Source organism: Trachurus japonicus, unplaced genomic scaffold, assembly GCF_045865225.1.
Source record: "Trachurus japonicus isolate A0001 unplaced genomic scaffold, Traja_1.0 AP029826.1".
Classification (NCBI taxonomy): Eukaryota; Metazoa; Chordata; class Actinopteri; order Carangiformes; family Carangidae; genus Trachurus; species Trachurus japonicus.
The window spans coordinates 142,477-155,203 of NW_028219959.1; the positions used below are offsets into that span (position 1 = coordinate 142,477).

General features: G+C 41.2%; 1 pseudogene across 1 annotated transcript; it reads left to right on the forward strand.

Annotated features, from left to right (window-relative positions):
• Positions 1-10,095: 10,095 nt before the first annotated feature.
• On the forward strand, positions 10,096-12,331 carry LOC146960931 (immunoglobulin lambda-like polypeptide 5; annotated as a pseudogene). The gene is made up of 3 exons (XR_015035341.1): positions 10,096-10,402; positions 11,712-12,011; positions 12,130-12,331. The product of XR_015035341.1 is annotated as an immunoglobulin lambda-like polypeptide 5 (transcript).
• Positions 12,332-12,727: the final 396 nt, after the last annotated feature.

Below are 12,727 nucleotides of genomic sequence, written 5' to 3' on the forward strand. Positions count from 1 at the left end.
ACGACGGTTAATAGCAATAATCTTTGTGAATGTTTCTGTCTCTTTCCACTGGTACCAGTCCACATATCCACTGTAATCACACAGCTCAATTCGTCCACAGGTGAGTGAGACAGATTCACCAACTCTCCTGGTCAATGATAACTGGTCCTGGACCAGCTCTGCTGCCATGGCAACCAGTGCTGCAGAGACACAGACAGGTAGATGAAGGTCAGTGTGACGGTGGTAGTGACAGGTAGAGTGTGTGGGCTTCTGATTGGCTGGAAACACTCACCTGAACACAGACAGCACAGAGCAGCAGCTGGGAGGAAAAGCATTTTGTGAATCAGTGGTGTTTCCTCTGGAGAAGCTGAGGAGAAGTGGAGCTCTGATGCTGCTGAGGCCAAACAAGGACGAGCTGTGAGCTCAGACAAGGCCACGTGGTTTCTGACGGCTCCTCCAACTCCCATCAGCCCCTGCTGCTGCTGATTGACAGACATTTGTCCCTTGCCCTCATTTCTGTTATGTCTGCCATTTTACTTTGTTTAATTCAGGGATTAGCTTTTATTTCTTAGCTTTTATATTTGTTTTTTTTTTTGTTTTTTTTTAAAACCTCATGTGTTCCCTCATTATAAAGTAGTGTTAGCGTTTCCTCAGTTCACTGTGGTTTTAACAGCTCCCTGTCATGAAAGCATTGTGGGATGGCAGGTGGGTGGGGCTGTGGTCTGTCTCTCATGTCTCTGTGTAAAGCACTTTGAGTTACAATTACTGTATGAAAAGTGATGTACAAATAATTTAATTTGATTTGATTCTGCTTATTTTGTTGAAATTGGTTTGAACTTTTCTTATTTCCAAAATGTGAAGTAACTTGTTTGATTTGAAATACAGGTTGATGTGTTTATTTAAACCCAAATGAAAATATGTTCATTTGGGTTATAGAGTAGAGTAGAGTAGAGAATACTTTATTCATTCCTAGGAGGGAAATTCAAATTAGTCCAGTAGCTCACACGACAATGACACAAAAAAGAAAGAAAGATGGAGCAGGGCCGCCAGGTGGAGCAGGGCCGCCGGATGGAGCAGGACCACTGGATGGAGCAGGACCACCGGATGGAACAGGAACCGCTGGATGGAGCAGGACCACCGGATGGAGCAGGACCACCGGATGGAGCAGGACCACCGGATGGAGCAGGACCACCGGATGGAGCAGGACCACCAGGTGGAGCAGGACCACCAGGTGGAGCAGGACCGCCAGGTGGAGCAGGAACCGCCAGGTGGAGCAGGACCACCGGATGGAGCAGGACCACCGGATGGAGCAGGACCACCAGGTGGAGCAGGACCGCCGGGTGGAGCAGGAACCGCCAGGTGGAGCAGGGTCGCCAGGTGGAGCAGGGCCACCAGGTGGAGCAGGGCCACCAGGTGGAGCAGGACCGCCAGGTGGAGCAGGACCACCAGGTGGAGCAGGACCGATGGTGAAGTGGATGATCCAGGCCGTCCAGAATGGCCTCCTCCATCCTCAATGTCTACTTTCTGAGTCTTCACCAATATCTCCAGCTCTTCATCACTCTTGTTGGGCAGAGAGTTGATATTTCCAATGATGACTGACCTGACCTGCTCTGTATATTAACACTCTCAACTCAACTCAACTCAAAATTTATTTCTATAGCACATTTAAAAACAACCTTTGTTGCCCAAAGTGCTGCACAACGTACACTCATTGCATCAAACAGTCAGAGGAAATGACAGGATGAATATTTCAATGGATTTTTTTTCAAATATCTAATATCAGTTTTATTTATTTTCCAAACATTATTTTCATGTCAAGAAACAGAGCCTCGGTCTCGGTTTACACAGTGAGAAGCTCTTCCTGTGTTTCTGCTGAAATCATCGGCCCACAAGACACAGAAGAAGCCCGCCCCCCTGTGGTGAGGTAGAAGATGTGCAAGGACATCCAGATGAGGCTGACTGCGGTTGCCATGACAACACAATGATGAAGAAGCCTTGGGTCAAAGGTCAGGTTTCAGGTCAGCTGTCATTCAGCTGAACAGAGTCAGTCATGAAAGACAATATAAATATATAAAGCTTGTCCATTATTGTGACTCTGAATATCAGACCCCATTTAATGAGAAGATGATGCAGAAACGGAGGAAGGTCCAAGAGATTTGAGATCCTTTGTATTGGTGCAATCTATGTTATAGGATATGAGTCTCAGCTTTTAATAAACTAATCAATAACTCAGTGTGTAGACTGAAGCAGTGTGTTGTTTGAACCAGCAGAGGGCAGCAGCAGTGTGAAGGTTTCACTCCTGACAGCAGGAGGAAACAGAGAGGAGCTCATCAGAGACTGAAAGATGAACTGATGTTGATTCAAAATTCATTCAACACTAAACAAACTTGACTTTAATTTGTTGTTTTTGGTTCTTTAAGATCACAGCTGAGGAGCTCTGTGGATTTGTACTGTTGTGTTTCCATCACAGCTGTTCAACAACAGGTGACAGTGTGTGTTGTGAATGTGTTGTTGTGTTTCTGCATCATGGTGACCCAGATTCTTTTTTTATTTGCTTCCAGATTAAAATCAAGAGCAACTTTCCTCTGATTCACTTCAGAGAAACAGAGAATTTCGGGAAACAATCACCATTCATAAAAAACAAACAAAAAAGGTGGAAATAATGAGAATAAACCAAGATAAAGAGTTGAATTAGTAAACTAGAAAATTTCCTCTGGGGAAATTTTGAAAAGGCCACGGGGCTACTGCTGGTTTTGCCATCTCTGTCAACATGGGAATCAAACACACAATCTTAGGGTCAAGAGAGAGCTGATCAGACACATGATCATCTTTCTATAAGCACTGATATGGAGGAAGTAGTAATAGATGGGCCTTTGCGCGTGCATGTGAAAACTTTTGCGCGTGTACGTGTGACGCGCGTGCGTCCACTCATGAACGCGCAGGGGGATCGATCCCCCCTCCCTCCTGTGCGGTCACCTGATCCCCCTCCTTCCTCCATCCGCCTGTGCAAAACCTGTTTCAGCCAATGTTTTGTTTTATAGCTCATACTAATGTTAATGAAAGCAGTTCAAACACCGCATATTTTTAAATCAACATCATTAGGTGTATCCTGTTTGATTACTGTGAGGTGTGACCGGTATCTATTATACACAAATAACAGCAATGGTCGTTTCAACCGATACAGGTGATATTTGCATCTGAGCCATTCACTCTCACAACGGGAGGGAGGAACAAACACCTGTAAACATAAACAGCCCACAAAGAGGGAACGGTTTCGCATATTTTTAAATCAACATCAGGTGTATCCATGGGGGGAGGGATGGGGAGGTAGCAAAACGGTGTTGCTCTAGTTTATTTAGTTTAATTGAATAAAACTTCATATTTAAAAAGTAGCGCTATTAGAGCTGTGAGAAATTAAAAGCAGCCTCCTCTTTCGTCATATTCTGCAGCAACACTGTTGCTTTAGGCTGCGATCGTGCTTTTTTAAATTGTATTTTATTTTATCACTCATACTGTTCATTAAAACATATTAAAATAACCTGCTGCTTGTGGCTGAAAATCAGCCCATTGTCGCACCATTTCATGCGGATATAGAATCTTATGACAGAAAAAAAAAGATCCCTCCTTTGATTTGAACACGCACAGTGTGTACAAATCTGTGAGCTGGGTTAACAAACCGAGTTGATAATCGCCCTGGGATGGAGGGAGGTAGCAAAACAGAAAGTCTGTCAACATTTCCCCTCCACAAAAGGGATCGGATGCGGTTGGTTCAAATAAACATTTTAACAGACTAATTCATTTCTCCGTGAAACCGGTATAGTGGGCGGATGCGCATGGTTCAAATAAACATTTAACAGACTAGTTCAATTCTCTGTGAAATCTTTGATTATTTGCTAGCCTATGTCGCGTCATAGGTTACAGCCAGATCAACTGGTTTATATGTAAATTCCAGACCACCACATATATAGTATGTGGCCTTACAGACCCCATCATTACTCGCCATTTCAGACCCTCACACACATCGCGGAGGCTCGCTATTTTATCCACACACTGAACTGAAGACCCGGCTCTTTTTTTTTTCTTCATCCCAAGAGAAATGGCTGCTCGTAACGGTGAGTTTTAATTATATTAAATCCGATATTCTATCTTTTTTTTATATATAGCCTATATAAATTATTTACACATTATAAATAGTCTTTTTTTATTAAGGCTACATTGTGTCTGGATGTGGCGCTATTGACATCTATTTCCCGAAACCACAGGAGCTTCTACAACCAGTGTATACGTTTATTTTTAAAAAGCTGTGGTATTGAGGGTGGTTGTATGTGCTTGCTAATGTAGGCTAATTTACAATACAGTCAGGCCGACCCATAGCAAAAACAGACTATCCTTGAAGAGGAATCGCCGGATAGAAAATAAAAACACCGCAGAATCTGTGTAAGTATCATAATAAAATAGCTTCGCAATAAAATGATTGAAAATGTTGGTCCATGTTATTGATTTTTTCTTTCTCTATATAGCTCAACACCTAAGAAAAAAATGCATTGGGTGCAGGGAAGCCCGGTCCTCGGAGAAATCGGTAACGGTGAGTGTTTTGTTTTTGTTTTTGTTTTATTTTTGTTTTTTTCACTCTATCCTCATCTTAGTGTTATTATGTAACAACTCTTTTCTGTGTTTAAAATAGGTCAGAGAAACGGGGAAAACCAGGAACCCTGGCATTTTGCGGCTTTGAATAGATCTCTAACCCAGCTCGCCAATAAAAACAAAGCCTCCTGTCCACAACCCAGGTATGTATAGAAACAATGCTCAGCCCATTCAGATTTTAAAAATACCTGTATGCGTTTTTCTTTTGTTTTTTTTTACCTGCTTTTTTTTTTTTGGTGTTGTTATATTAAAGGTACAGTATGTAAGAAATCTAAAGCAACTGGCCGTAAAATCCTCCTAATATGTCACAGAGACTCAGGAATAATGTTCATATAACATTATGAACTCACCAACAACAATAGTACAGCCAGAGTATTCGCATTAAAAATATTTTTTGCAGACTGCAAATCATGTTTATGTTTTGAATTTACGTGTTTACATGTTGCGCCACCTAGCCCTCTCTCCCAGTCACGGCGGCGTCAGTGGTATTTCAGCCTCGGTCTGCTTCCACTGAGCTGCTGCTGTGGCTGGGAGAAAAAACGAGGTCGCTGTATTTTGAATTTGACTGCAGTAATCGTTTTTGGCCACATTCTTACATATTGTACCTTTAATGCTTGCTCTCTATAGTCCTGTGACAGAATCAGCAGAGGGCCACAACAGCCCCACACCTGCATCACCACCCCCATCACCAGCACAGCCGTCTACAACAGCAACATCTGCGGAGCTTACGGACGAGGAAGGAGAGGCGGGCAGAGAAGTGGTCGTTAATACCCAAGATTCCATCGTTTCGGACTTTGAATGTGCACAGCGGCTCGAGACGGAAGCGGATTGGTACGGTAGGGTTCACAGTCCTATACCCACAGCCCCCACCCTGCTAGTGGAGGACAGTCTGCCACCAACACAGCCCAGCAACTCAGCACCTGCTATCGCTATCCCGGTAATGCCGCCACTACCAAATAGACTTGCTAGAATAGCCACAAGTGATTTTTGGAGGCCCCACAGCCATGATGATCACCACAGACTATTTGAACAGCATTTACGTGATCTGCAAGTGTTAATGCAAGAGATAGATGCGCATTATGTGAGACTGGGCATAGGCCGTCACACATCTGTAGGGTCTGTCGATGAACTGCCATGTCCGCAATCAGGGTTTGATACACAGCCCCGTAGCCTACAACGCAGTGTCAAACACAACAAACAGCATCACACCCAGCTGCATCAACACCTGTAGTAGCATCAGCTAACAACACCACCGCCGGCATCACCACCCCCATCACCAGCGCCACTAACACCAACAGCAGCAGATGAGCTTAGATGTGTTAACAGGGAGCGGCCCTGTAGATGTGAGGGAGATCAGGCCTTTTAACTCACTACAACTGCACCAGCGTATCGATATGAGATTTGTACCCATTGATCATCCGGAGCAGGTCCCAGCAATAGTCAGTTAAAGCAGAAGTAAGCGATCCGGTCGTTTTCGCTAATGCTGCGTTCCAGGCAGGCTTTTGAAATCGTAAATTACAGCTTCAAGTCACAACTTACGACTTTGTAGCGTTTCAGGCAACCCACTCGTGTTTTTCCGACCTGTTTTACCTGTGAAAGTCACTATAACGGCCACTCGTAACTTCTGACCGGTGAACTCGTACCAGATCGAACTGGTACCACTTCACGGTCGGAAAAACACGAGTTTCCTTGAACGCACCATAACAGTCCTCGTCCCTACGTCGCCACATTCACGGCGTCCCTTGGCTGCACACACAGCCCTGCATGCCGTTCTCTCTCCTCATTGGATAAAAACTGTAGGATACGATAAATGTTTTCTCCTCGGCTCAGAGCAGAGCAGAGGGACTGACAGACCCGTGTTTCAGTCCAAACACTCTATAGAAGTGATTGCTGTCGGAAGATATAACTATTTAAGACTTATATTAACACAAATATATCACTTACTTCTGCTTTAATTTATTTACTTATTTATTATTTTATGTATATTCTTTGTTTATTTTTCGTTCTACATACTATTGATTAACAATGTGATTTCATTTAATTTTATATTTAAACCCTGTATTCGGTCTTTATAAAACTATGAAATTGTTGTTGTTTATAATAATGCTGTTACATTGTTAATGTCTTTTTTTTTTTTTTTTCTGTCATAAGATGTTGTTGAATAAATACAGTACTGTTTGACAAACGAATACACACAATATACACTGATACTGCTTCTTTATTTTCCAGTCTGTACAAATGTAAAATTGTACCCTCTGCACACAGTTACACCATGTATTATGTTAACAAACTTACAAACCATGACATCATTACAAAACAAATCATCTTTATACATTTTCATCACTCTGTCATAAGACAGTCCTTTTTGTATGTTATACAGAAAAAACACGCAATGGGCTCCGCACGTCCCTGTATGCTCGCTTTGCACACGCTTCTTACTTAGTCCATGAGCCAAGACCCCAAAATCGGCCTCCCGCAATGGAACGGGTGGGCAATTTCTGGTTTGTTTTTTTGACTTGGTAGACATCTCTAGTGAACAGTTTGGCATGATAACCATTGCAAACAGGTAGCTTAGTGGTGGTTTTCATGTGTTGAATAGGTGGACTGGTAGAGTGGAAACCGTGTATAGTGCTTGTTCGATATTATGCTGTTTGTTGACCACTCAGGGTGCCTAAATCACTTCAAGGATGTTTTTCCCTTTTATCAAGACCCTACTGTAATAATAATAGACTCACCTCAGGAATATGTGAATGAAAATGTGATTAAAAAAGATTAGAACATACACATGAAATAGCGTACGATTTTAGAGTGTTTTACTTTTCATGCAATAACAAGAACAAACAAATGTTTTTTTACACAATTAAAATAAACTAAAGAGCTTGCTCCTTCTGTCACAAATAATGTGGAGCAGTACAGTATTTCAAGTGTCCCTCTGTCAACGACCTACGCCTGGCCAACAGCCTGAACGAGTTCCACTGCCGCTTTGAAAGACAATGGGACAGACCTGATATCCCCCACACCTCCGACCACATAGACCCATAGAATTTTGCACAAAGTTTGGCCTCCATGGTCTGATAGATGAGTTATTACACTAATGTTAGGACCCACAGTGGGCTCAAAATCTATTTTCTTTTCTGTACAGCTTTAAATACTGTATCTTCATCGGTACAAGTACTACATGGTATCACAGTAGAGCTGGTGTGGAGCCGTGTGTCACTGCAGCCATGAGAGGGCAGCAGAATAACAGTTTTATTCATTACAACAACAGGAGCAGAAGAGGAAGATGTTGATTTAATTCATTGCAGCTCATTTCATTGCAGGTGAACTGAAGCAGTGTGTTGTTTGAACCAGCAGAGGGCAGCAGTGTGAAGGTTTCACTCCTGACAGCAGGAGGAAACAGAGAGGAGCTCATCAGAGACTGAAAGATGAACTGATGTTGATTCAAAATTCATTCAACACGAAACAAACTTGACTTTAATTTGTTGTTTTTGCTTCTTTAAGATCACAGCTGAGGAGCTCTGTGGATTTGTACTGTTCCGTCACAGCTGTTCAACAACAGGTGACAGTGTGTGTTACTAAACTCACCACTGACCTGAATGTGTTGTTGTGTTTCTGCATCATGGTGACCCAGATTGTTTTTTTTATTTGCTTCCAGATTAAAATCAAGAGCAACTTTCCACTGATTCACTTCAGAGAAACAGAGAATTTGGGGAAAACAATCACCATTCATAAAAAACTAAACAAAAAAAGGTGGAAATAATGAGAATAAACCAAGATAAAGAGTTGCATTAGTAAATGAACCTCCTCTGCAGGCTGCCACCTCCCACTCAGAGGAAAAACCACACAGCAGCTTCAGCTGAAGACAGACATGAAAATAATGTTAGAAAAAAAGATAAAGATATTAGATGTTTGAAATAACTCCATTGACATACACAAAGTAGTGGAGGCCAGTCTGTTTAAGACCAGAGAGACTCCATGTCCTGTCATTTCCTCTGTTTCATGCAAAGAGTGTTAATACACAAACAAGAACAAACATCCATTCAGATAATATTCAATATAATCTTAAAATAATCATCAGGCTTCAATGGATGATAACACATTTTCATTTTAAACAAACACATTAACCTGTATTTCAAATCAACAAAGCAGAGCAAGTCACTTCACATTTTATAAATATGAAAAGTTTTAACCAATTTCAACAAAATAAACAGAATCAAATCAAATGAAATTATTTGTATATCACTTTTCATACAGTAATTGTAACTCAAAGTGCTTTACACAGAGACATGAGAGACAGACCACAGCCCCACCCACCTGCCATCCCACAATGCTTTCATGACAGGGAGCTGTTAAAACCACAGTGAACTGAGGAAACACTAACGCTACTTTATAATGAGGAAACACAGGAGGTATTTAAAAAAAACAAATAAAAGCTAATCTAAAAAAAGTAAAATGACAGAAATAAAATAAAATGCAGTCAGAGGCGTAGATCACAACAGAAATGAGGCCGAGAGACAAATGTCTGTCAATCAGCAGCAGCAGGGGCTGATGGGAGTTGGAGGAGCCGTCAGAAACCACGTGGCCTCGTCTGAGCTCACAGCTCGTCCTTGTTTGGCCTCAGCAGCATCAGAGCTCCACTTCTCCTCAGCTTCTCCAGAGGAAACACCACTGATTCACAAAATGCTTTTCCTCCCAGCTGCTGCTCTGTGCTGTCTGTGTTCAGGTGAGTGTTTCCAGCCAATCAGGAGCGCACACACTCTACCTGTCACTACCACCGTCACACTGACCTTCATCTACCTGTCTGTGTCTCTGCAGCACTGGTTGCCATGGCAGCAGAGCTGGTCCAGGACCAGTTATCATTGACCAGGAAAGTTGGTGAATCTGTCTCCTTCAGCTGTGAAGGAACTGAGCTGTGTGATCACAGTGGAAGGGTAAATTGGTTACAGAAGAGAGAGACAGAAGCATTCATACGGATTCTTGATATTAACAGGCAAAGTGGTGAAATATATTCAGGTTACAATCATCCTCAGAAAGATGATTTCACAGCTGTTCATAAACAGAACGGCTGTGAGTTGAAGATAGAGAAAGTTAAACTCTCTCATTCAGCCTCCTACTACTGCCTCTGTTGGAAGAAAGATCCTCCACAGTGAGAAATGATCCCTGCAGCCTGAACAAAAACCTCCAGATGAACAGGTGTCAAACAGCGTCAGTGACAGGAAGAGAGCAGTAAACCACAGCCCAGGTTCACACACTTCACCTCCACATCACACACTTTTTCTAGACTTTTCTTTGATGTTGATCCATGTTGTTATCAGATATTTCAGCAGGTTTCCTGTTGTTCCACACACTGAGGACAGAGAAGAAACACAGAAGCTCAATGAGAAAACAAGAGCAACAGAAACAGTCAAAGGAGCTAAATGAATAAAATCATATCAAACAGAAAAACTCTAAACAACAAACCAACTTTAAATCATGTGATAAAACTGGAGCAACGGTTCATCCTGAGGGGAACATGAACGTCTGGACCAACTTCAATGTGAATATTTGTTGATATGTTTCAGTGTGAAGCCAAAAGAAAAGAGAAGAAGAGACAGTGATGTTGATGTGAACGTTAGAGAAACACATGATGGAGCTGAAACATGATCCTGGTTCATAATGTGGACTCGTTCAGCTCAGCTGACACATTCAGCAGCAGACGGGTTTTTGTATTAGTCTTTCTCACTGTGGAGAGGCTGGTGGTACGACATCTTTGGCTCTGGAACTAAACTGTTTGTAACAGGTAAGAACAAACTTTTATTTCCCTTCAGTTGTTTTATTGAAGAAGTTAAATTGTGTTTGATCAGTTTCTGCTGTTTCAGACTTTACATGTTAGTTTGTTCAGAGTTTAGTACAAAGTTCCTGATGCAGCCGTTCTTCAATGACAAAGTTCTTTATTTCTGCTGCAGCTGAAACATTTGTGAAGGGTCTTAAAAGTGTGATATTGTGAGTTCAGTCTGGATTCTCATCAGCTGCTGCTTCATCAACCATCACACGGCTTTTCTTTTCTCTTCTCCTCAAATCAATTCAAATTTTATATAAAATATTTATTATAATTATTAGAGAAAAACTGTATATTATTTAAAATATTAGGCTACATATAATAATTTTAAAAAGTTAATAAGTGCACTTAAAATATGACAAAAGACACATTTTCTAAAATATGCATTGCTTATTTGGCGGTCAATATTGATAATTCATTAGATTAAAAAATTATAAGTATTTTTTGTGTCGTGTTAAAATTGCGTGTCTGGTGGTGTAAACTAATTGAGAAATGTATTTATAAATGTTTTGAGAATGATTCTATATTATTCTTATTACGTTAGTTATGTAGTAACAGTTAATCATATGAATCAATATTTATTTCACTGAAACACAAATTAATTTAATGTAGAATCTAGCTAATAAAAAACATGTCAATATTTTAATCATATGATTATAAAAATATTTAATGAATTTATTTCACAATAAATACAATTGAGTTTTGACGTATAAAATGTATGGTTGTGCAGAAATTAAACCTGAACCCAACAACTTAATTTGTCATTATATATTGTCAGAATATTACATGATATGTGTTTTTGTTATTAGCACTAAATTGGATTTTTACATTTTTTTTAACCTTTTTAAATTATTTATGTGAATCATAAGACTATATCTTTTACACTTCATATTAATATTGTAAATATGTATTTCATTAACAAGTTTAAAATATAGTAAATATATTACATCATGAGGACATGATCTGTGCTGATGATTTATAAAGTGAAATTAATATTAAAAATTTAAACAGTGTTTTTCCATGTGTGACTCTGTTGAAGCTGATCTTTGTCTGATGATAAACATCCTCTATAAACATGATCCTACAGCACAGTAAATGTGTGTGGAGGTGAGTCCAGTACAGGTGGTGACCTCTGTGCTGTATTGATGAGGAGCTGAGTGATCAGAGTCCATGTAGTGTCCAGGATCAGACTGAATGCAGTGCAGTGCTGGAAGCTGCTGTTGACTGTGTGAATGTGTCTGTGCTGCTTGTTGCTGCTGTCAAACTTCAGATGAGCAGGTAGTGAAGCCCGTGGTGAGCGTGTACCCAGCAGCATCCAGAGCCCACCTGGAGGGGAGGAGCTCCCTGCTGTGTCTGGCCTCAGCCATGTCTCCTCCTCTGGTCCAGTTCTCCTGGAAAAGACAGAAGGAGGATGGTCCTCTGCTTCCTGCTGAGGGAGAGCAGCTGCAGCTCACAGAGCCGGGACGCTCCGCCGCCATCTTGCTGGTGGATCGGGACGCCTTCTACACGTATAAATACCGCTGCTACGTCAAGCACGAGGGGGGCACGGTGGAGGCCCAGACAGCACAAGGTGATGGAGGCTTGGTGACTGTGTTGAGCAGTGATTCAGCTTCATGTGGAGACTCCGTCACAGAGAGCAGAGCAGCACAGCACTGACTGGTTTCTCTTTGACTCCTTTTCTGTTGCAGTGGTTCCCCTGGATCCTCTCCGGCCTCAGTGCAGGGTGAAGCTGCTCTGTCTGCTCTACACAGTGCTGATAGTGAAGAGTCTGCTCTACTGCTGTGGACTCGCTCTGCTGATGAGCCGCAGAAACATGGGACCGTCCACCAGCTGCACACAAGCTGACTGACTGTTTCCTCTTCCTCTTTTCTCTCCATCACATCTCATCACTTCATCTTATTTTTTGTCTTTGATTACGGCGCAGACATTTAAATCTAAGAAATCTTTCTACATGTTTAGATAAAGTCAACCACAAAGATAACAACGTATGAACAGATCCATGTTATCACTTTTTGAATATGGTTATTTGAATTCTGGTTTTCGCTGTATTTTATTTCTACTTTTAATAGCCATCATTAAATTAACAGAACATCAAACTGAATCATCAGTTGTCTGGTAAATATTCAGTTTTTTTTATTAAACCTTTGCATGCTTTTAACATTTTCTTTAGAGTGTGGTTGTTTTGTCAAATGAATTCACTGTAACATCCTCAATTCATTAATAAATCATAGTCTTATATATATTGATTTATTTTCTTGTTTCATATCAAAACGTTAGTGTGCAAAT